At 53.8% G+C, this 25389-nt stretch overlaps 1 protein-coding gene across 3 annotated transcripts in view; it reads right to left on the minus strand.

The window, feature by feature from the left end:
• Positions 1-25389, minus strand: part of LOC122385308 (proline-rich protein 36-like) — an 88813-nt gene that overhangs the window by 38749 nt on the left and 24675 nt on the right. For 2 of the 3 annotated variants that reach the window (XM_043373486.1, XM_043373483.1), the window contains exon 1: positions 15113-15234. The exons of the other annotated variant lie outside the window; for it this stretch is intronic. The gene's annotated coding sequence lies outside the window, so the exon portion shown is untranslated. Of the gene's footprint in view, positions 1-15112; positions 15235-25389 lie in introns of those variants that run through there. 3 annotated transcript variants of the gene reach the window in all.

The following is a 25389-nucleotide window of genomic DNA, read 5'->3' on the forward strand; positions in this document are numbered from 1 at the left end:
CGGCTGCCTGCCGTTTCGGGTCGCTAGGCAGGCGTGTGCAGGTCCGGCCAATGCCATGCAAATGGGTTCTGGTGCCGTTACTAGTTATGCAGAATGGCGGTCAGCGTCACGGCCGTCGATAGGAAAAATCAGCCTAGCGGTCCCAAGCATCCCGTTTGCATTGACGTCTATCGACAAGACACAAAACACTTTATGACGAGGCGTTCGGCAGCTAACAGAGAAAAGTGCTTGGAAAATCATCGACATGACAAAAGCCAGGTGATGGAAATCGGTACCTAGGCACCAACCAGTTCTGCACATCAAGCGGAAGCTCTCTGCTACAGGGTACCAGCCCCGGTATTTACTCCGATCAAAGCATCACAGAGAAACTCGATAGATACCAGCCGGTTCCAGCCTCGCGTGCACCAATGAGACAGAGACCCGCAGCTCTGCACGGATGAGCTGTGGCTGGTCTGGCAGCTAATGAGGCGCCTGGAGCCCTCAGCCACGCCGAGAGGCGGTGCACGCCGTGCCTGAGCTGCCTACCACTGAGAGGGACAGGCACCAGAGCACAGCAAGCCTCGAGAAGAAACAGGACTTAAGGTAGATATAATTTAACACACGGCAACTACAATAACATCTATAGCATAAGCAATAAGCATACTTCATAGGTTGTAACTCAGGCTCAAAACTTCTTCGTTATGTCCCAGCGTCCGATAGCAGCATCTACCAAATCCAATATGGCCGATCGAGCTGTTATGCTCGCGTGCGATCATAAGAACAATAGTCGCTTCTTTGGCGGACGGCGGTATAACCGATCGCGGTGGCGGAGAAGCAAAACACTGTTAGCGCTCAGATGCGTCGTGCGACTCCGGGAGGCCACACACGCGGAGTCTCTGCCGGAGGATTAGACCCGATGGCCAAATAATACCCTGGCATAGGGGATGCTCAAGCATGTTGTAGGGAGGTCCCGGATGGTGGAGTCATCTTAGGTTGGCCAGCCAAAGGCCATACTTGCATACACACTGCCGTTTGCTGTTCATGATGCAAATTCTGGAACGAAGCGAATTAGAACGGAAAGGAGAAGGGCGGGCAAATACGCGGGACGGAACGGAATGGGACAACCGGACACAGATGGACCCAAAACCCCGAGGAACAGCGGGGATTCTCGACAGCGCCGGATAAGGGACATAAATTTACACGACAAAGACGACGTCTAATTTTCAGATGTTTATAAGCGACAACGAGCTTTGCTAGACTAAAACGTTTCCATCCGGCGCCCCAAGCAGGCCGCGTTCTCAATCCCACAGATGTAATGGTCGGAGAGTGGACCCCAGACTGTGCTCGTGAAAACCTCACCGGGAGCTGAGAGCACTAAACGATGCGACCACTAATACACGTCTTCAGTGAATGATAGCGAAATGATTGGGCGATGAGCGAACGAATGAATGGCCAGGACATTTACCCACCGGAAGACGAAATTAGAGGCTCTTCGCTTTCGTCGCATCCGCAAACAATTTATATTCGAGTGAGCGGAAACGGCACAGACGATTGAACAGAATCAGCGCCAAGCTCGGTCACAGTTCATTGAACCAGACGAAGACTCTAGGTCAAACACTGTCACATGAAGTCCATCCAACAATGTACTCGTATGCGACCACCTAGTGTCGAAATTCGCACCTCACGTGAATTCTTTCACGCGAAATTAGAACAACACGTTGTCCTATTTGCAGCGTGAAGGTCGTTGCTCGTTGCCTCATAACTCATAGTGTTAAGGCGTCAAGTCGTCAAGCCTCTCATCCAGGGTCGGTCTTTGGGATAAGCTCCAGAGGCCCTCAGCCAAGAAATAGTCGAGCCGAAACAAATCCGGTGAGGCCACGGCTCCCATCCCTCACCGCCGAGGCGGAACGGGACGGGCCAGCCCGGACACATTGCACCACCGAGCCGTCAGTCTCAGTCGGCCCAGCCGCGGAGCCAGGCAAGGTCGGCAGTTCGGATTATCCGCCGCCTCCTCCCGACCTGCAGAACTGAGCTGCGAACCCAGCTGAGGAGAGCACGCTCCCGCCCACCAGTAGCGCATACCACTTGATAAAAACAACACCCAGTCTCCGCTACCGCGCCTGAAACTCACGCACACGCCCACAGCTCGCCCCAGACCGCACGACGACCCAGTGCGCTACCGAGGCTAAAGCAGCACCAGCAACGCACTTTAGCTACGACGAGCTCCGTGCCACGCGTGCACCGACCACCGTGCGCGTGATCGGGCCGGTCGTTGGCACAGCGGAGGTAGCCGGCGAGACGGCCGCGCCGACCCGCCCCCGGCTGCGTGACGCTCATTTCCATCTGGAAATGGTCGCTCGTGATCGACGCCATTGCGCCGAGCGCGCGACGCCGGCCGCTGCTGGGTCACAACCTCACGCGCAGCCCGGCGGCAGCGGCAGTGGCGGCGATAAAGAAGGGAACCTCAGCGGGCTATCCTTCGCCGAAGCTATGAAGATCGAGTCCCACAGTGGGACCTTCATGCCAGTGGAACGAAATGACGCTCTCGGGTTATGACATTCATGCGTGCTGGAGCGATTTGCATAAGTAGCGAGGTTCTTGGCTAAGATTGCAGCTTACCATAAATGGGTACATTAAATGCCTTAAATGTCCTTGACAATGCTAAGCTTAATGTTAACGTGACGTGCTTAAATCTGACGACATCCACCAAAACTTGACACGGTCTGCGATGCTCAGAGGCAGTTGCACGGAAATCTCCAGACTCTACCTTCAAATAAATCTGTCGGAATCTCAAATGCGATCTTAGTGCATTACCCAGATATCCACATCGAGCTGGAAACTGCGCAGCCTCCTAACAAAGACGGCAGCAGCAGTGCAAGATGCGCAAAAGATACCAGCAGAATTGAACCCGATTCAGCCTAATATGGACTATTTCACTGGTTTCGAGCGTTCGCGGCATTATACCGCGGCTGGACAGAAGGCCGCTGGTCTTTCTACCGCTGCTAGGCCACCTCTCCTGGACTGCGATGTCACTGGCTGAGACGCCGCATGGCCCAGTTCCAGCGGGCAGTGACAAGTTATTTGAGGCCAAGACCTCTGCCGCCTGCCCGATGCCTCGATCCACGCCGGCCTATGTCATCAGCCAGCCGGCAATCTCAGGAAGCGTGTAAACAAAGTTATTATCGGCTGACCAAATCAACCTGCGGCGCTGTCCCCCAGAGCGGTTGCTATTAACGTGCGTGGCTAGTTTTCCAGGAGAGCTAAGAGCCCCGCCCCGCCACACCTTCTCCAGTTCAGTCCATCATTTCCAGTCACAGCTTCCCTCCCACTTCCATCCCAGTCTATAGCGAGCCACGTAGTAAACGCCACCAATATATAATTTACAGTCTCCGGAGACTAATCTTGCCATCACCGAGTTGTTTTCCAGTTTAGACTAATGAACACCTTTATGTCCTTCACTTCAACAACTCAATCAGTACCGTGGCAGCATTTACCAAGCATAGCGCATGCGTGATGACCCGGTATCCCGCCATCGCCGGCGGCAATCGGTGACCTCAATAGCGGGCCGCGTCAGCACCGATCAAAACAGCGCAGCGCGTCCGCGGCTGCCGGCCACCGGACTGGATAGTGACGTCACTGATGAGCAGCTCGGAGGAATCTACCGGCCGCCGGACGGTATAATCCACCGGCAGACTCAGACGGAGGCCGCGCGGCCGGTCCGAGAGACTGCGACGCAGCACAACGGACCACCACCAGTGCGGGCACGGGGTCGAAGAAGCAGCGGCGGCCACTGCACGTGCCGATTCTGGGTCCGGGATGGCGCAACGGGTGGAATCGTTGAATAAGATCTAAATTAGCTATCTAGGCTATCGAGACTTGGAACCTCTGCCCAACATGTTCTGTAAAATTGGTGGTAACGCAAAGTTTCGCCGTGGCCCGCTCCTCTATTGTAATTGGTAAAGGCATATTTTGTTTGTCACATTTGAGGTCACCCGGGCATTGTATTTCCAGGAGGCGAGCGTATCCAAGCGCTAAGCCGTGACCAGAAGGAAAAAACAAGGGCGTCGGCCTCACATTCTGATACAGTCTGGCCACAGCGCGCATTCCTCTCTCGCGCACCCCAGGCTCGGTCAGGCCGGAATCCAGTCACCTCCCTGGCCGCGCTGCGCCGGGGCAGTGGTCCCGTTAGCTCCCTGGAGCCGAGTCTGACAGCCGGAGGGCCGGCCTGGACCGAGGCGCGTCTCGGCCGACCTGCCCGCGTGCGTCCCCAGCCCAGCTGATCCCAGTGGGTGGGAGAGAGATCGGCTGCCATCTGGGGCAAGGACGGTCCCGGGCGGAGACAGGTCGGGACGGACGGACGAGCGTCGCATGGGATAACAGACGGACGGACGAACTCGCTGACTCGCTGACTCGCTGACCGGAGGTAGGCCGGGAGGCCGCCGAGAGCCGGACTTCCATCCAGATGGAGACCGGGGCGGCAGTCCGGAGCGATGGAGTCAGGTCAGGGTCAGGCGATAACAGGGCTGGGCGGTTACGAACACGGCCTAGACATAGTCAGGGAGAAGGCAGGTGGGGCACAGATGTGATAACAACGTGGTACACGAATTGAGCCTGAAGGTGAGGGATATAGCTAGATGTTATTTGGAGCAAGGCAAAATCAGATGACGGTGCATATAAGTCCAAGAAAACGCTCACCGTCATCAAAATAGCTACGATAATTTAAAAACACAGGCAGCCACAGCGGCGGCTGTAGGGCCGGGCCAGGGCAGTGTCTGGTAGACTGAAAAGACAGCCGTTGAAGCCAGTCCCCCGCGGAGAGACAAACTATAAGTCAGACGAGACCGCAACAGTCCGTTACAGAACGTGACGATGACTTCAGATGAGCTGAGATGAGAGGTAGCAACCATGTGGTGAAAAATGAGTAGCGGGTGTCTACAAATAAGAAGCTGAGAATGCATACACATATCATATGCATAATGTGCAGTGCATGACCATGCAACTAAGACAAACACAACTGGGTGCAATGCTGTTGTGTCATGTCACATTCAAACCAATAGCGATTCAGCTTCGATACTTTCCAATCAACTTCAGTTCAACAAAAACAGACACAAGAAACGACACTTCATCAAACGCCATGCAGATCTCAGAGACCTCACGACAGCCAGACCTCTCAAGGCTCACCAATGGACCATCAGCCGCTCGCGCACTCTGCCCCAGTTCCAAAGCCAATGAATTTTAGCTCCACCGTCACCGCCTCCAGTCCCGTCTCTAACGACGACAAACGTCGGTGGCGACACCAGACACCGACCGGATGGGACCGGGGGCGGGGGCGGCGCGGGCGCTCCCGCTCATCACCGTCGTTGTCTCTGTCTGTTTTGTCTCTCGACACGCCGCCGGAACACAGGAGCCGGAGACACAAAAACGGGCCTACAGTCGACGGCACCAGGGTTTTTGTCGTACAAACTGCTACTTACTGACGACACTGGCGGGATGACACACTATGCCGCCCGTTTCAGAGGACGGTCCGCTCGTGTCGACCGAGATAAGGTCACGCCCGAGATGACAGACCCACCAGAGACGTGAGAAATGACCTCTCGGAGCTGCATCGCCACCTCTGCCTCCTGGTCATCTGCGGGTTCAATGACCAGCACTGTCGGCGCTGAGCTGGCCGACAGATTGGCTCGCAGTGACGAGCAGAAGTAGTGTCACTGAGGCGCGCACCAAAACACGGCTTTGGATCATGATTCGGAGGCCGGTAAAGGGAAAGGGACGAGGATCGCAGCAGGGTTTGGGTCTGGGGACGGAGGACAGAGCAGGAGCAAAGATCTGGACCGGGACAAAGACGGAGGCCGGGATCTGGGGACGACATGACTGGAGGACGTGACTTTTCACGCCCTCGTCGCTGCCGTTGTCGCCGCTGACGCCACCGCGGCCAAGTGAGATGAATTTAGCCGTAACAAGATGAACGACCATGACGCCGCTCTGGGTCCGTCGCCAATGGACCGAGGGGGTGGCAGACGCCGCCGGCACCGACACAGACTGGGGAGGGAGGGAAGGGGGCTGTCTGCCCTGCAGATGACCTTAACCCCCTCTCGGCGGGCGACAAACAGTGGCGGCCAGTGCCCGGCGCCGCCGGCCCGGCCGGCAACAGGGAGCTGCAGCAGCTGCAGTCCCCGGCGCCCCTCCCCTCCCTCCTCACCAACTGTCCTGATGCGCAGTCTCATTGAACAGCCTCGCCCGGCAAACAGCCTCCTCCCTCCCGTCCCGCTGATTTGCCGCCCCTGTCGCCGAATTGGAGTGGATTCGGGGCGCGCTGGGGCGCACACAGACCACCATTGTTGGTCTGTTGGTGGCGCCGGCCGCCCCGGCAATAGTTACACGGTCAGGGGCGACCGTCGCGCACAGAATGCGATGATGGTCGGCTCAATGACAGCCAGGTCACCGCGGCCCGGCCGAAACGCACGCCATCGCATACAGTACAGAGAATATGAGGAGCGCGAAAATGGAAAAACTGAACAGTGGAGGTCATCATACAACAGAAAACACACAGGCGCGGTGGGATTTGCATACAATGACTGAGAGAAGAAATTGAGATGTCGATGCTGGGGCATGTCTCAATTTTTGTGTTTGAGTCAGTGTGCTGAAGAATAAATGCGCAGCCTTTCCCTTCCCTATCTTCCGTAGGAACAGCTGAAGGATCGTCACGATCCTCCGGCCTTTTCTTAGACCAAGTGCTTCGGTTTATGCCTATACGCAGTCTATCCCATTCTTACCAGTCCGCTCAGACTTCTAATGCTGCATCAAACCTCAAGTTGCGACGCTCTGTCCCGCCGGTCACCGGCCGACTATGCAGCAGTCACTGACCGGCCCACCGGCGCGGGGCGGGCTCACGAGCCAATCATCTGCCGACCGGTGCGAGCGACTTTAGCGAGTGTCATTTGAGCGAACGTCATTTGAGCGAACCATTTTTAGCGACTGGCAACTTAGCGAATATCAAATTGAGCGATTATCAAATATAGCGATTATCAATTTAAGCGAAAGCTATGTTTCAGCGACATCTTTTTCGTCGACTACAGTTTGAGCGACTGCCATTTCAGCAAAACACTTCATCGTCCCGTAACAGTGTATTTTTTATTTATTTTTATTTTTTTTTTCTTTAGCAAGCGTTCGTACAACGAATGTTTCCGGAACTTTTCATGGTTATCCGGAACTGGATGGCGGATGTCACGTTCAAAGTTCAGACATTAAGCTCCAAATTTAATGCCATATTTCTCAAAAATTCCAGCGGTTCGATTTCACCCTCCCCCTGCTGTTTGCCAATGATAATGACCAAACGTTTGTTCAGAGATTCGTATTGCTTGTGCTGTTTTTCGCGAAATTCCCCCGCTTGAATTTGGATCAGTGCCTCATGTTGTAAAATTTGTTCTTGCCCCAAGCAACGTACGAATTTCCAGATATTTGGGTGAGGTCCCTGAAACATAGACTGGATCGCCCTGTGCCATCCCTCGAGTTTATTATTGGTCCTTGGCATTCCTTCCATCGTCCTATCTCTAACGTTCCACATTTCCAGATAAAAGTTGCAGGATGAGGCCAGATATTTTTGTGGTTTCCAAGCTTAAAAGCAAATTTTTAATGTGCCGCGCGCAGCTTGAAGCATGACACGTACCAAGCGGGTATTCCAAGGGCAAGAATTCCCGAAAAGTAGCAAATGATTGACTTCCGTCGCGTTCGGTTTCGCTGTAACTGTGTTCGCTCAATTGGTCCCCCATTGACCTCCATATATTCGCTCAATCTGGTTTCGCTGATTCTGGTCCTCGCTTAAGTTGATAATCGCTGTAATTGAATTCGCCGACTAGACAATCGCTGAAAAAGTCAATCGCTTAAATTGATAAACGCTGAAAAGGCTTCGCTCAAATGTCGTTCGCTGAAATAACGCTCGCTCAGGTGTCGCAGAACCTCTGCCGACGTCACGGTTACGGCGGCACAGCGTGACGTGACGTGACGCCGCGGGCCCGGTGACGTCACAGTCGTGACGCTCGCGTTCCTGTGTCGACGCGGAACGACGCGGGTCGTGTCATTTCACGGCGTCTGCCGTCTCAGGGCGAGTTTTGAAGGTCACGAAACACGGCGCATGCTTCCGTCATCGTTAGTATCTGCTAGAGGCTTCACACGAAACAGTCAGCGGCAGTCCTTTCAGTCGTCATCTAAGACCCTAGGATGACCACACAGCGAGCATCACGTGGTGACACAACCCGGCTGACAAAACCTGACCTTCGCCTGACCGCCCGGGTCAGCTCCTTGACCGAAGATTGCCAAACATTGCCCAACGGGTCGCATCAGTTGGGACGGCGACGGAGCTGCCGACTAGAGACCAAGACCGGGGTGACCTCGACCGTCTGATGAGACGATGGGATGCACCGGCCGCTCTTGGTCGTGCCCGTGACAGCACCACGCATACTCCGTGACGGGGGCAGTGCCATTCCTCTGCAAAGTCTTCCGTCACGTCGCGGGTCACGTGACGCGACCGACGACAGTGGCCGGCGTCATCATCATAAAACTAAGCAAACAATGACACTGAGAAAGCAGGAAACGGAAGCCGGCAGAGCCACCAGAACGACTGGAAGACGATCCATGTTAAGAAGTGCAGAGCGATACAATTGAACGCAGCCGGCGATGACAAGGCGGAGAAAAAACGCAGCCCTTTGAGCTGCAGGTCAGTGACTGGCAAAGTCGGCACAAAACCGGCACCACGGAACCCGCAGCAGTCGGCGGACAAAACCAGAGGCACGGAGAAAAACATACATTCCGTCGCCGTGACCGGGCGGTTTGTGCCACTCGGGGTCACCTCACGAGCAATGGAGATGTTCGGCAGAGGTCACCGGCCGACCTCGCGAATACACATATGTTCAGGAGGTCAGAGGTCGACACAGGCGCGCTCAGAGCCACCGAGAGATGGACCGTAACCGGGTGGTAACAGCCGCAGTCGGCCGTCAGACCAGACCAGGAGCGCCGACCATGCTCGCCGAGATATGCGAAATTATGCATGCAGTGCACGCTAATTCCAGATAATTGTGCGGTATAAAAACATGAACATCTTCTACGAATCTCAGTCCATCAGTATTTGACGGTAAATGCATAGTCTAGTAAAAACGTACCGCCACATAACTGTACGATTCATCCGCAGGATACTGCCGTTACAGATCGATAAGAAGTCCCTGAAAGACGAGCACGCCTAATTTCCCATTCACCATATTCCCTGACATCTTAGTGCTGCTGAAACCATAATCCGCAGCAGCTTTTTTCTAGCGGCATCAATTCACGCTGGGCACAGGGCATCAATCACGAGAGGAAAACATGGTTCCTAGTTGGCCGGTTGTTGCATGATTGAGCCGCATACCATTGGCCGCCGGAACGGGTGGTACCGGCCCGGCCGGCCGGCCGGACACGCAGGGGGCGAGCGGGGCACGCAGCCGGCGCGGTCAGCGCGGTTCAGTCAGAATGGCTCGGTCAGCACGGCTCGGTTTACGGTCAGCTCTCAGCAAGCAACAAATTGCAGTCAGTACGGCTACAAGAGCAATCAAATCAGGCTGGAAGTCCTGCTAAGCATGAATAAATTCCCTCCAGTCGACCAGTCGCCCGGTCAGTGGCAGTGAAGTCATCACCAGCTCCCTCGAGTCGTGATCGCCGCCAGCGGAAACTGACCCACCGACCGGTCAACCGACCGACCGACTGGTGAGCGGGGAAAGGGAGGAGAGGAGGGGATGGGAGGCACTCTGACGGCACGCCCACCCCGAGGGTGTGGACACGCCCACTGTTTGTCCCTGTCCGCTCCCAGCAGGGGGGCGGGGCTGGGACACCGGCGCTGGAAGCGACCCGCCCGGGCGCCGCCCACCCCCGAGGGAAGGAGAGTCGTGAGAAGATAGATACACGGCCTTCCAAGGGAAACCGCAGTACGAAAAGCTGAGAACTCAACAACATACCAGCCAGATGAACTCCGCCTTTCATCATGCAGTCTCGACAATAAATGGTAGTGTCGAGTCGGACGTCCGTTATCAGCTGCAGGTGATACGGGAGAACGAGAAGTCATGCCCTTTTCGAACCCCTAGCATGAACCAAACCAGTACCAGTCAGCCTAGTGCCGCTGGCGCCGCGGCCTCAGTCGGCCGTGACAGCGGACTTCCGACCTCCCCAGCCACCCGGTCCGCCACTCGGGTAGGGTCGGCCCGGCCGTCTGGATCACCGGAAATGAAAGTAACCCATCGGCCGCGCCATTGACGGCGCTATTGGCGACGGTGTCGCCTGCCGCGGCCGGGCGGCCACTCTAGGTCACCGTCTGGGTCAGCGGCGGTCACTCGGACCGCCAGAGGACGGCACCGCGCCGGCACGAGTTACCCGGAGTCTGCAGCCACCAGCCTGCATACTGATGACCATCACTGCCGGCGGCCGGCGTGCAGTGGGTGCGCACTTTTTGTCCGATCGCCAGGTCCGTTAGCACGACCGGCAGAGACTGGTACCGTGGAGCCGGCCACTGGGCCACCGGCGCCCCCGGGGTGGCGCAGAGCACGAGGCGGATCGGCACTGGGTCACGGGCGGACGAGCGGCGGACGGAGAGGGGCACCGTGGCTGCAGAGGAAAGGGCTGGTCTGACGTGAGGCTTTAGTTTTTTTTATGGGGTATAAGGCGACTGCTCGACTTTATGACAAGTTGATTTGATGACTTCCTTTCGATTCAGCAGATCAATGCTTTCGCTGAGACCGCTAATTGCCTGCGGAGTTCAGTTTTATGAGGGCGTGGTCCAGCCACAATCCCACTTGTAATTACAGGTAACAACAAACATTGGCCATTGGCCATTGCGGACATCGTTCTGTTGGCTGTAAATGCACCGCACACACTTGTCTCTTCTGTCAATATTGGGCGACCTTCCCGATGGGAGCAGCCGCAGCAATCGAGCATTGTGTTTGCCTGTTCCGTCCACCACCAACCAGTGACCTTCACAAACCAGTACCGCCCCCATCACAACACCCCGTGCACTAGTGAGTCAATCCAACAACGCACCCAAATCCCACAAGCAGTCACAAATCAACTCAAACAGCACCTGAGACACCCGAAACCTCACTAATCATGGACACCCATCTCCTGTTCCGCTGCCCGCCACGAAGGTGTGACCCGACCTCCCACTGCACCGCCGGGTCAGCTCGGCCGTACCAGGCCGTGACACGCCGCCCGGACCCGGGGCCTCTCGTCTGACAGGTGACCTCTTCGTCCGGCGACCAAACGGCGACCGAACGGCGACAAAACGGTGACCGAACGGCGACCAAACGGCGACCGAACGGCGACCGAACGGCGACCGAACGGCGACCATACGGCGACCGAACAGCGACCGGACGGCGACCGGACAGCGACCGAACGGCGACCGAACGGCGACCGGACAGCGACCGAACGGTGACCGAACGGCGACCGGACGGCGACCGAACGGCGACCGGACGGCGACCATACGGCGACCAAACGGCGACCGGACGGCGAATGGACGGCGAATGGACGGCGACCGAGCGGCGACCGAGCGGCGACCGAACGGCGACCGGACGGCGACCGGTCTATGGCACGACCTCACCGCGGACTCCGCCGGCTGAACGACCTCCCGAAGGAACAGGTTTCTCCTCAGCACACACGGAGGCAGGGTCGACGCTCGGCCGCGCACACAGCACGTAATCAGCGGACGTGAGGTGGCGGTGGTGCGCCGCGCCGGTACGGGCTGGGGTGAGACGGAACTGTCGGCGAGCCTGGGACGGCAGGGTCTGGGTCAGGGAACGACCAGACTAGGTCACAGGGAGGCGAGTAGAGCAAGACAAGGTGCCAGTACAGCCGTAACTAGAATCAAGATGGAAAGATCGAGAAAGGCCAACAGAGGAGATGTTAACTGCTACGCCCAACGCGAGACGCATCAACCAGCGGTCATTCACACCAGGGTGGGTTCCGCTGGACAGAGTGCGGCAGAGGAGCAGCACGAGGAGAGAGTGGCGGGAGGAGGGGAGTGGCGAGGGGCAGGTGGCGGACGGAAGCCAGCAGACCGCCGCCGGGCATCACGTGCCTGGTCGGCAACACCTGCCGTGTCCGCCTCCGTCGACCGGGGCGTCTCAGCGGGTCCCCGCCGCCGGCGACACGGGCCGGCACGCAGAGGGAGGGAGGGAGGGAGGCGCGAGGGGAGGCGGCCGATTGTGGTCGAGAGGGGAGAACCGCCGCCAGTACAGAGGGTCGGGCGCTGCCCAAGGACGCGGCATACTCGGGAAAAACACGTCAGCGGATTATGCCGCAGGAATGAGGGCGCTGTTCCCGCTGCCGCCTCCGCTGCTGCTGCGATCGGTGCCGGGAATTCTCCGAAACCTGCGCGTCATACCTGTCCAGTGGAGACGGGGACAGGTGCCCGGACGATCCCCAGACCGACCCACGGTGGCGCGCAGACTATGGAAAATCCCACAGGAGCTCCGCCACTATGGAAAGGGCTAGGTACTGCATTTGAATGAGAGAGGCATCACAGGGGAGTTAGCTAGACGGTGTAGATAACTTGCAGGGTCCAAGCACATGCAGAAATATAGCCGAGAGCCCACCACGTATGAGACATCTAACTATGTACTTATTCAGTCAGGAAGATCCAGTGAGAGGGTCGAACATCGGCCCAATAGGTGCCGAGACCCGGAGGGACGCCACAAGTGAGACTCAGCGGGGTGGTGAGACTGATGGAAGGCTGCGAGCCATTACAGGAGGGCGGCGGCGCGGCGGCTGACCTGACGGGTGCTCATTATTAGCCGCCGGGAAGTGATGGTATTATCCAATCTCCCTCCCGGATATCGGCTCGGGTTCGGCCACCCACAAACTCCGTGCACCCGAGAAATGGGTTGTGTGATTAGTGATATGAGCACTCAACGAAGTCCCTGATATGTAAAGTGTAGTTAGGTATAAATGCATATACAAATACATATACAATATACATATAAATACATGTAGTAAGGCAGTGCTGAATAAATTGTCGAAGAATAGAGGCTCAACATAAATAATGCTGTTTCACCCTTCACGTTATCGTAGTTTATCAGAACACAAAAATAAACCTAATGAGATGGTCTTCCCAGACGTCACAGTTCAGGGCTTTGCAAGATCTCACTGGTCGCGGCCATGTAGCGACATTTATCAACAACTTAATCTCTCAGCAACGACGACAATGACTAATGGCATCTTAAACTGGTCTAGAAGTGGAGCAATGCACTCAATTGACCGGGGCCCGATTAAAGAAGCATAACTGTTTCTGTACCAAGTCTTAACTAGTGATTGCACGAAAGGGTGAGTTCAAACGTAATGAATTCAAAGCTGATGGATGAGAGCTACAGGCCCGAAAACGAGTCATTCTCCCATGGTACTGATCGAGGCCAAATGGTCAACACAGAGGTGAACCGAAGGTAACGGTCACATACGTCCACCACATTCACCCAAAACAACGGGTTCAGTCAGGCGACTTCATACATCAAATCACACATAAAAATATAAGCCAAGAAAGTGGAAATACGACAGACAGGACATGCGATGTTTGGATCAAGGGATGGCCAAAGAGGGCGACATCTCGGATATGGTTCATCACCTCTGTTTTGCTGACTGTATGTCACAGCGAGCCTCGTAACGAAGGCATGGTGCACGGAGGACCGTGCAGCACGGCCCTCCGTGTTCTATCAAAGCATCGGTGGCACGCGCGACCGAGTTATGCAGTGTGTGCCAAAGAGATTGGGTCAAAGCGCGGGACCAACTACGGCAGTCAGCTAATCACAAAATTGGTTTATGATACCCCGCAAATGCAAAAATAATTCAACAGGCATGCATATTTAGTGTAATGTCGAGAAAATACGGACATGAAAGCGAGAAACTCATTCCTTCAAACAGACACTCACTATATAGCTGGTACCACGGAGTCATCGCAAGCTGAGTGCATTGCGCAATGACAGTCGGGTCGTCTCCCTCCACGAGTAGCAGCAGCCTTTGTTACACCACCGCGCCAACAGACGGCAGCCAGCTCCCGACTCGGCCCGAGGGCTCCATGGTAGCGTTTGAGGAGCCGGGGCTGATCGAGATGGAATGCGCCGCCGGCGGCCGGGACCGGCGGCTCTGAGGAGCCCCAGCGCTCACCGGGCTTCATAAACATGTGATGACAGGGCGGCGCAGCGGGAAAGGAAGGAGAAAAGGACGGCGACGGACCCAGAGCGTGTCGTCCGGGCGAGCCGTCTAGTTTAGAGACGAGGGTTTGAAACATTAGCGGCTTGCCAAACATGCGCACAAGCTTTTCAAATTAAAAAGAGGTACTAATAAAAGCAAATCTTGCTTGAAAATTATAGCGATAAATACAGGGCGTAGCCGTAACCTAAGGGAATTCTAGTCACGCCCTTACAGAACGATGGCACGAGCTCTCGTAAGAGGGACCTTGACCTAAATTGCTCGCCGCTTCGACTTCACAAGAAGTCGCAGACCGATCAGACACATTATAGCGTGAAGTCTCTGGTCATGTTCACTGAAGCGGAACAATGGAGAGTCCACCAGCTCGTAGCACCGTACACGGCTGACCACAGTGAACAGCTGCGGCCGTCACACGGCGTCTATCGCTCAGTCCGCACTGGAAGCGCGAACAGCCAGCGGCGACGGCCCAGCTTGACTGCTCACAGCTCGTCTGAGAGCCCCGAGGGCAGGCGAATGCCAGTGACCGGTCACAGGCCACCAGAAACCCTCAGGGAGGCCAGAAACTCCCGATGAGCCCGGGGCGGAGGTCTATGACCGGCACAGACGCCCACGCAGTCGTGCCAGGAGCACGGCAGACACCGCCTCCCGCAGGTGGCAGAGGCGATACGGTCCAAGTAACAAGTCCCCTCCTCGCCTGGGCGTTCGCTGACTGCTCGAGCAGAGACTTCTGTAGCACCTGGCGCTCCTATAGAGCCACCAGACGGCTGACGCGGTGCTGTGCTGAATAGGGCTCATCAGAGCCGCGCTCTCCACACGAAATCCATCAAGACTCAAACCCACACAAACGTATCGCGACACACAAACAAGCGCGAGGCATATGCCGATCACGATACTCTCGAAACTACACCACTGCAGTACTCACCACTCAGATCAGCAATCAATCCTTCTCTCAGTTTGCAGTTCACCTCTCGACCAAACACCACTACCTCTCGTGATCGCGCCGACCGCGAACCGCCCTGCGCCACCACCACTGGAAAAGCCACTGAGTCCGTACCGCGCCGCGCCGCGCCGAGCCGGGTCGGACCGGACGGCGACGGGAGAGCCCTCTGCCGGGCGCCGGGAGGCAGGTCGACCTCCAGAGGTCAGAGAGGAGCGGTCGGTCGGCCTCCGTAGGCCGCCAGCTGGGCCGGTCTGCTCCCGCACCGACCCAGCATTGACAGTGGAGCAGAGGATTACACACGGCTCGTGGAGTGGAGGGGGAAGGGCTGCAGCGGGGAGGGAGGAGGAAGCTAGGTGCGCGGTGCATGGACCACTAGAACAATCACTAAGTAGATTGACCTTCGTTAGAAGACACGTAGCGGATGCACGATGGATTCAGAGAGTTACAAACGAATCAAGAAGAAACGACAAGTCAAAAAGATAGGTACTGAAAATATGCGAAACATTTCATCACTCCGTCAAAGCTAGCCTTGGTAAAATTCACTAGCGCTGGGTCATGAAAATGAATGCCTAAATTAGACCCACAGATAAAGTTTCATAGTCGTCCTTCACTTACGGCGAACGTTGCATGCAACGTATTCCATACACTCCATTGTTACCTCACCAAGGCTGCCGTCCCCTGTCGCCCGTCCTTACGCTGCTATCCTGCAGCTTAGCATAGAATCGTGCGACGGACGAGGGGCCTTGCCACGGCACGGCCTAAGCCAACACGGGCGGCAATACGCTCTTTGTCACGGTGTACTGACGATTATGAAATCGCCACTTGGGGGGATAATCCATCCTTGCAAGGCTGATATGCTGATAAAAATCAGGATTGCTCCAGGAGGGACGGTGTCCTTAAAAAGCACATCCGGAAGGAACACATCAGTCATGAAGGTGATATTATCGGCTACTTTAGGATGGGGCCGAATAAATCAAGGAAAGAAGTTTCTTAAGGGCGATGCCAAAAGAAAATTGGTCCAAGCTGCTTGTGATAAAGTTTGTAAGCTACCTAAGCCACGGCCGATCAGAAGCTGCACAGTGCACATTGACCGGGCCCCGCTCTCTGTCCTAAGTCACTAGCACGCGGATCGGCCGAAACCCTCAGTCACATGACAGAAGCCAGAGAGGAGTGGCTGTAGCTCTCCATCAACTCTAACCTTCCCCCATCAGCGTAACATGCGCCGGGTTCGAGCCCAGACATCATTGGCTGCGCCCAGTGAGGTCACAGGGGTGGGGCGAAGGTGCGCCGGAGACCCACATTCGAGCAGACCGCGCGGCGCCGGGGAACTATGAAACTTTCTCGGTGCATGCCGGAAATAGAGAGGAAATAAATGATCTGTGGAATATAATGTTGCAGAGCTAAGATGGATGTGAATATAATGGTCAAGTACGGAATATTTAGACAATAAACACTGTGCCATTTACAGCAAATAACAATTGAAAGGGCTTCAGGCTTAGTTGATGCCTACCCCAGACTTGTGTTATGGACATCGCGAGGTAGCGGTGTAACCAGGTGGTCCGGCTACTGCAAAGCGTCCCACCAAATACACTAGTGTTCATGATATAGGAAAAAGGAATAAGGGCACAGGAGGGGGAAAGTAAAACCGCAGTAGGTGCTACAATTACCCGGAGCTGAGCAGCACCAAGGAAATCAGCCCTTTTTAACGCAAAGCAAGCCGTGCTCGTCCTAATGAATGCTCATGAACGAGCACTATTGTTGCATTATGCATTTAGCTCAGATTTTTTAATCCAATAACCACGTCCCGTCCTTTCCGTCCGTCCGACGCAATGTCACTCGATCGGAAAGTACAAACGCCATATGATTTAAAGTGAGGTACCGATGCGGGCCGGCAGACAGCACTATTCCCCAGCTCGTCGAGTGGTGTATGGCAGTGACTCACTCATTGCTAGATACACACAGAGCCGGATCTGGTGAAAATACCTCACCAATAGAGTAACTGAGCTGCACCGTGCAGAATAACAGCCCGAATGAACAAAGGAACGGAAGACACACGCACACAGAGCAGTGCCTACAACCGGGAGCTTTGCCCGGCTGCAGGAAAATGCGGCAGGCATTTGAACGAGTGCATGTCATAAAATATCCTATTGTCCGAGGATGTTCAACATTTACCCAAATCGATATATCATGAGATAAACTTCAATTGCACCCTCTGCAAACGTATCCAATTGACATGTGTCAATCAAACTTTCCGCGGTTCCGGCCCGTGCCTGCTGCACTGATCGAAGACTGAACCGCTGCACTGAGATGTCCTCTAACAGGACTAAAGGTTACTATCGCTGATTCTTCTCTACGTGTCAATATGCCAGCCTGACCGGTCGGGCAAATAAAGGGATGGAGCTTCATCACTCATCAGACACAAATGACAGCTCAAGAGGCAGTCACGTTTGCCACTTAACCGTTTGTCAAAGCATTCGCTTAAAGGCATAAGCAACAGTCGTGACGCTTCTGTATTTTAAGTTGCGCAGCTTGCTATGATGCAACAAGCCTCTTTGAAAAAGATAAGCTGTTTCACAGCTACTTATACCTGCTATATGCTAACAACAAACCATTACAATACGGCATGCAAGCCTCAGTTGGGGGTAGAACCGTGCGCTACCGATTAAGGTCAAGGTTCATCAGTTACTGGTCGAGAATAACCCGACTTAATTAGACAACAATACGGTTAATGGCCTTGCAGCATCGGTTTTGTCGAGTTTCTTATATCACAGTGATTTTGGATTGAAACTAGGATCCATGCAAATTAAGCCTAATTGGTTAATTAAGGTGAATTAGAAAGCTTGTGAGTGACCGGCACAGCTATAGCTCCGATAAACGACAAAGCTTCATCAGGAAGGCCCATGTTTAATATGCGCCATTGACTGCGCACTGAGCAGTGAGCACATGCCTCTCACCGACGGGAGGTGGTTACTACAGCTCCCAGAGCCTCTCACCGACGAGAGGTGGTTACTACAGCTCTCAGAGGGGAGGAGGGAGGATGGCAGAGATTGGTCAAGCCTCTTAGCGCCAGCTTCGACACCGACCTACCCACAAGAGGCACTATAGAATGTACATTGTAAGTACACACAGGAGCTGGCGTGGAGGCCTTTCTACTACCTCCCTCCCCATCACTTCGGTAGCGGCGGCACGCCATTTCCCAATGAACAGTGACGAAGCCTTTCAGAGACTGGGGGTTCGTTGGTGGCCAGACTCGAGGTCTGAAAGGAACAAGGTCACGGTGCCTCGAGCGGAGGCCGGCACAACTGCAGAGTAACGCCCGTTGGCACAACCCGCGTGCGGGTATTATACAGAGGACACAGGGGGATTATTGTTACCGCTACACCGAGCACGGCTAATAATTACATGACTCGGCTCGACCGATACAACAGCTCCGTTCATCGTCACTGTATAAATAATAACAGATGATGACGAGGTAAAGGATGGATAGCAACTAGGAACAAGGAGATGCTAATCACGAAAAGGCTGGCTGTCGTTTTGTCTACAAAGTCAGCCATTACCATCAATAATGAACATTTCTTCTACCGCGTACAGTTTGACCTCTGTCAGATAGGTACTAAACCTTTTTTTTGTTCTGCGCTGATCGTAAAACAAGCTTGAAATGCGTCACTGTTTTTGTCGTCACACCGAATATGAGTTGTTTTTCAAGTATGTCTAGCGATCGCCTTGTCTTCTAACTTGGCACATTTTCGGAAGGCATTCAATTTCGAACGATTATTCCCCACCTCTCTTCATCCAGGTCGGTTGACAACCGATTATGAAATCCCCTTCCCCCCCCCCCCCCGGGGACCGACATAGCAAGTGACGGGCAGCGCCAAATAAAACAAAAAAATTGCGTCGTACTGAGGCGGCGACTCTACAATCCGACCGTCTGTCCAATACCGGACTGCTTATCGGCGCGCTCAACATTCAAAGCCTTAAGCCGAAGCTGCTCGAACTGACCGATGTGGTCAGCAGTCAAGACCTCGACGTTCTCCTACTCTCCGAGACCTGGCTGCGACCCAGCACGCCCAGTCGGCTGGTTGTGCTACCCGGGTACTCACTCAGCCGTGCGGATCGTCCCGACGGCAGTGGCTACGGTGGAGTCGCCATTGCTACCAAAAACTCTATCACCTCTGTAGCGCTAAAACTCACAGTTCCGCCGTGCCGTGAGAGTCAGCTTGAATCCCAGTGGATCCTCCTAAAACTGGAGAAAGATCGTCAGCTAATTGTCTGCTCGCTCTACCGACCGCCCCGCTACTCGGACACTGCCCTACGCGCTGATTTCAACGATCTCGAGTCGCAGCTGCAACGGATCCTGATCGACCACCCCAAGGTTCCGTTTGTCATCTGCGGCGACCTAAACTGCGATTTGCTGAAACACCGGAGTTTCCGCGCGCGTATTCACCTAAGTGACTTTTTATCGGACTACTCTCTCGATCAACTTGTAACTGCACCCACGTACAGCTCCGGCTCACTCCTTGACGTATGTATTGTCAAAACCCGTGAGCTCGTGCTCGACTGTCATGTAAAACACTGTCACTTTAGCCCACACAAGTTGGTAAACGTGCTAGTTAACGTACCTAAACAGCGTAAAACTGCAACTGTCATCACAACCCGCTCAATCAACCGTGTCGATGTCGCGTCCCTAAATCATGACTTGATGTCCATCGTGTGGGACGACGTGTTCACTGCAATGACCGTGCATGACAAATGGCAAGCTTTTCTGACCCATTTCCTACCCGTCCTAGATGACCATGCCCCTTTAAAGAACCTGACCATCAGAAACCCCACCGCTCCCCCCGTCTCAGCCTCCACCCGTGATATCATGGCCCAACGGCGCGCCGCACTACGACTGCACGGGCGGGAATCCACAGTTTATAAAGACCTGAATCGTTCAGTTCGTTCTGCCGTTCGCCGTGACCGGCGCAACGTGATTCAGCGGGAAATTAGTGAACGCGGCCCCAACAAGGTGTGGCAGGGAATCAAATCAGTCATAGCTGGTAAAAAAGAAAATAAAACAGTTCAACCCGATGTAACCGCTGACGAACTAAACTCATTTTTCGTGTCCGTCGGCCCCCGTATTGCTACCGAGATCCGAAACCAAAACACTGGTACCTATACTTACGCACGGCTCCCACGCGTCGGCGCATGCGGTTTCCAGCCCAGGCCTATCTCACTCGGTGAGCTCGAATGCACGGTTTTCAGTATGCGGAACTCAGCCGCCTGCGGAGCGGACGGTGTGTGCATCCGCATGCTAAAAACCAGTTTCTGGGCTATTGGCAGCGTCATACAGCACATCATAAACACCTGCATCTCGAAATCTGACATCCCCGAGCAATGGAAGCATTCCATAGTCCATCCCATTTTCAAATCCGGAAACCCATCTGACCCCAGCAACTTTCGACCCATTTCTCTAGTACCAGTTATCATGAAAGTTGTTGAACGAGTCATCCAGCAGCAGCTACAACACTATCTCTCTCAAAATCACCTTTTGGCACCTAGTCAGCATGGCTTCCGACCCCAACACTCAACTGAAACAGCACTTTTGTCCGTCACCGACCGCATCCTAGCTGCCACGGACAGGGGAGATATATCTTTCCTATGCCTTATCGATCTCAGCAAATGTTTCGATGTCATAGATCATAAACTCCTTCTCGACAAACTCGCACTGTACGGCATCGAAACTCCTTGGTTTAAAGCATATCTAAAAGGTCACACACAAAGCGTTTCAATGACCGATGGACTCCAGCGCAGGGTACTGTCACGACCACTCCCTAACACTATGGGCGTGTTTCAAGGCTCGGCCCTGGGTCCTCTTTTATTCACGATTTTCTCAAACGATTTGGCGCTTCACGCCGATGACGCATGCGTTTTCCAATATGCAGATGATACCCAGCTTCTAGTGAGTGGCCCAAAAAACAATGTAAGTGCCCTTATCTCGCGCATGGAGGCCTCACTAGAAGCACTGAACAAATGGTTCCACTCAAACGCCCTGAAGGTCAACGCGAGCAAAACGCAACTCATGATTTTCGGCAGCCGTCAAAATCTAAAACACTTGCCCCCAGTCGTCGTATCGTTTCGTGACACGGAGCTGGAACCATGTGCGCAGGCAGGAAACCTCGGCGTGGTGTTTGACAGCTGTCTGACCTGGGAAGCCCATGTATCCGAGCTCAGCAGGAGGTGTATGGGCCTGCTCATTGGCCTCTCCCATGTGCGGCACTGTCTTCCCGATGGGGTCATCAAAACCATTGTCACATCTCTAGTCATCTCCCGAGTAAATTACTGCCTCTCAGTTTACGGAAATGGTACAAAAAAGAACCTGAATCGACTCCAAAAGATCTTGAACTTCGCTACTCGAGTTATTTTTGGCCGCCGCAAATTCGACCACGTCACTGACCTGCGCGAGAAACTCAACTGGATGCCGCCCGAATTTATGTTCAAACTTCAAACCATGGCCACTGCACGTAAGGCGATACACTACGGCGAACCGGTAGCACTTGCCTCTATGTTTGCCAAAAACCGGGACTCCTCAACCAGAAATAGAAATACACGTCAGGATAACCTTCTCCAACTCCAGCGTCCCAGACTAGAAACCGGTAAGCGGCGTTTCAGTTACCGTGCGGCCGAGCTCCTAAACGACCTACCTCCCGACCTCTCACAGCTGCCACCCTCTAAATTCGCACGCGCTGTCAAGTCTCTGTGGAAAAACGATAGACCTTCGTGATGGCCTGAATTAGGCACTCGTCTTGTATATAAGTACACGGTATGTTAGAAATCGTAGCATATAGTGTCTTCCTGTGTGTGCGTGTGTGTGTGTGTGTGTTGTTGTTCGACTGGTCTCTGTTCCTGCATGCTTATACCCGACTCAGACTCTGGGCAGTAATCGCCACGCCATGTGTGGATCGCCCATGATCGTAGAGCCAAGTAAGAGCTGAAAGGAATAGACGTTATCAGTCACCGAAAAACAAAGAACAGCCTGCAAGATAAATTCAGAAAGAAGGTTTCTTCATTAGCACAGGCATGAGGTTTTCAGATTGATGTTTCTAATTGCGATTCATGATTACACACTCGATTTCGTGGAACGCCAGTTGTAGCCACGATTACGGGTCACGAATCCTGCTCCGTCCTCAACTGGTTATTGCGATCACGATTCACGGAGAATCTCTCTGTGTCGGAAGTGAGGTCACTGACCAACCCAGTTTAACGAACCAATCAAAACACGACGTCGGCTACGGTTGCAATTTGCACGGCCGTCGGCAGTCGTGCAGGATGCTCGGGAAAGCGGCCGTCGGCGGTCCGTCGGCGGTCCGATCGTGGTCCGATCGTGGTCCGGCCGTGGTCACTAATGGTCCCGTCAGCGAGACCGAGGGATCAGAGACCGTGATCGGGGGCAACGGGAGCGGCCAACTTTCGTTGAACGCCGTAAAATTCCGGGCCACGCCGGAAAGCCAGTCTCTGAACGGAAACGGGGGGACGAATGGATCACAACAATCGCGCTAAAACGATAACAGTGGTATTTACGGAAAGTTCGCCCTATTCGCATATGAAATCATTGATTAGCCCTATGCCATAAGGAACGAAATTCGACTGTCGCTTGCAGCGTATTTTCTCAATGACTCATGCTCAGTTCATGAACATGACGTGGTGCTGTCTCAGGGAGCCACAGCTCACGGTGACCATAGCCACGCCAGATTTTCTCACTGACCACTCACCGTTACAGAAGCCATTAATGAAAATGCTCCGTGATCTGATACGCTGGCCAAATGGCGCGCCTCATGTTTCCGATATGTGCCTCACGCTGCTGTCATTACGCCTTCCCACACGACAGCCATCAGTATCGTGACAATCCCGTGAGAGATTTCAGAATCTCGTCGTGACACAAAGCGCGATTGTCACACGACAGCATATCTAGCGCGGATACTGTTGACTCGATGTCTCCGCACATGATTGCGCTTTCAGTGGCTTGTGTATAGCCAAACGAAGCGACCAAGGGAGTTCTTTGAGAACCACCGAGACAGACTGTGACCTCATCATTCACTGAGGAGAGCGAGACAGGCGGATATGGCGTACCACTGCGACTCGAGCGGAGAATCCTACCCATGTTCAGCACGCTGCACTGGGTGTAATGCACGTTCATGCATATGCATGTGGGCCCGGCGCCGTTCTCTGGATGGTCTGAGCTGTGAGGTGACCTTGAGCAGTCGCGCCGGGCTGAGTACTGAGTAGGTAAGCTCGTTCAGAGCGGGTCCCGTGTGTCGGACAGCCATGCCCTGCAATGGAGTTGGTGGCTGACAGCTGCCCCGGTGGCTGCTGCCAGCCGCTCGCTGCCAATTCTGCTTTGTTACGGGGATGACGACCAGCCGACCGGCACGCGGCCACACCGGGCCGTCAGCAAACAGCTGCTTCCGCAAAAACGACATGGCACATGGCATGAATTCATGGCGAGTGTCGACAAAATTGCAGTACCACACCACCGCTTCATTTCCGGTTAATTGGAGTCACGTGCCCAATGCACGTGTACAAGCACAATGTTCAATGCATGAATTAAATAGTTCAGTGAAAATCAAAACATCATGCAAAACGGAATCCCACCCAACATTAGAACTCACAAAAATATGCAGCTATAGCGAGGGTAACATGAGCCTCTGAACCAGGTTTTGATATCACCCTCGTAACGACTGATGCAAAAACAGGCCGACAGTCGTCGTCAAGCTCTGTTGAACAGAGCTCGTGTACCGGCTGAGACGGCTCGTCTTTCAACGGAGGCGGACTCGTCTTACGCGAGTAACTCGACCCGTGAGCTGTTGGACGCACTCAGAGAAAAATTCACACCCCTTTTGGGTGTAAGGGGTGTAAATTCAAAAGTACAAATTTGAGCAACAAAATGAGTGTAACAAAACAACCCAATTCGCTACTTTGCTTACACTTCCTTAAGGTGTTCCAGTACACCCAAGAGTTCAGTTGAGCACCTTATGGTTCAACTCGGGTTTATTCTTACACCTCTACCATTACACTCTTCACCCACATTCCGCTCCTCTTACACCCAGGTATCGCTCAACATACCCATTAACACCCATTATGCTGCTGGCACTACCCACCGGATTCCTTTGAGTGCATTCGTACTCCTGTGTTGGGTGTATGTTTAGTACAGTTATACACCATTGCAGCAAACGCAACGAATTTATGGAAATCCGATCTTTCTTAAATATGAGAGGGAATGAAAAGATATCGTCTAATGTAGCAAAGGTGGGTTTGTTGTTTGCGTTGTATATGCTCAGGTGGCATATGTTTGTTTGTCGAAATAAAGAAATGCGCCATAACTTGTTGCGCACCCTGTACAGCTTGGCCCCAGACCCATATCAGCACAGAACAAACGTATATGTAGGTCCGATCAAGTACAATAAACGCGACATCCGGTAACTATATGCTTTTATTCACAATGACTGAACATGTTCTTCTGAACTTACGCACCAGCACAATACTTACTTTGCAACATATCATAACATGAACATACCTATCAACATTGCAGGGCCGCCTACACCGATATCGAACAACATGACGCCGATGGAGGTCACATATTGCAAATATTGAAAAATATCAAAACATTCCACTTGCTTTATAATAACACGGAACAAAAATGATAGACGAACGCGTTTCGGCTAAATCACCGTCATCAGCGTCTAAAAGGAGAACAAGGGGCACACATCGAGCAAATATTTGCTCGATGTGTGCCTCTTGTTCTCCTTTTAGACGCTGATGACGGTGATTTAGCCGAAACGCGTTCGTCTATCATTTTTGTTCCGTGTTATTATACTAGTCTCAACTGAAATAAAATTCCACTTACTCTTTCGCGGCTTCAATAAAACACGGTGTCACGTCACAACTCACAACACCACTTGGTTCAACGCGCAGGAGAAACGATGGAGGACGTGCGGGCGCCGCGGGCTGCGTGCATGCAAAGTGCAAACCCCGATGTGCGCATGCGCACAATCGTCCAATCAGCGACGTCGACAGAGAGATCTGGCTGCTTCTACCACCAAAAAGAAGGCTTCCCTGCACCATTCACAGGGAAATGCTTCGCTTTGGGGGGTAAGGTGAACGCACCGCTATGAACTCGCTCATGAAGCCGCTCAAATGGGGTATTACTGACCCGATAGCGTTAATGCTACGCGCCAACGGTTTTTAACATGGACTAAATACGCCCATTAAGGTAGTCACAA

The sequence above is a fragment of the Amphibalanus amphitrite genome, unplaced genomic scaffold, assembly GCF_019059575.1.
Source record: "Amphibalanus amphitrite isolate SeventyFive unplaced genomic scaffold, NRLGWU_Aamphi_draft 000214F_arrow, whole genome shotgun sequence".
In the NCBI taxonomy this organism is placed as follows: domain Eukaryota; kingdom Metazoa; phylum Arthropoda; class Thecostraca; order Balanomorpha; family Balanidae; genus Amphibalanus; species Amphibalanus amphitrite.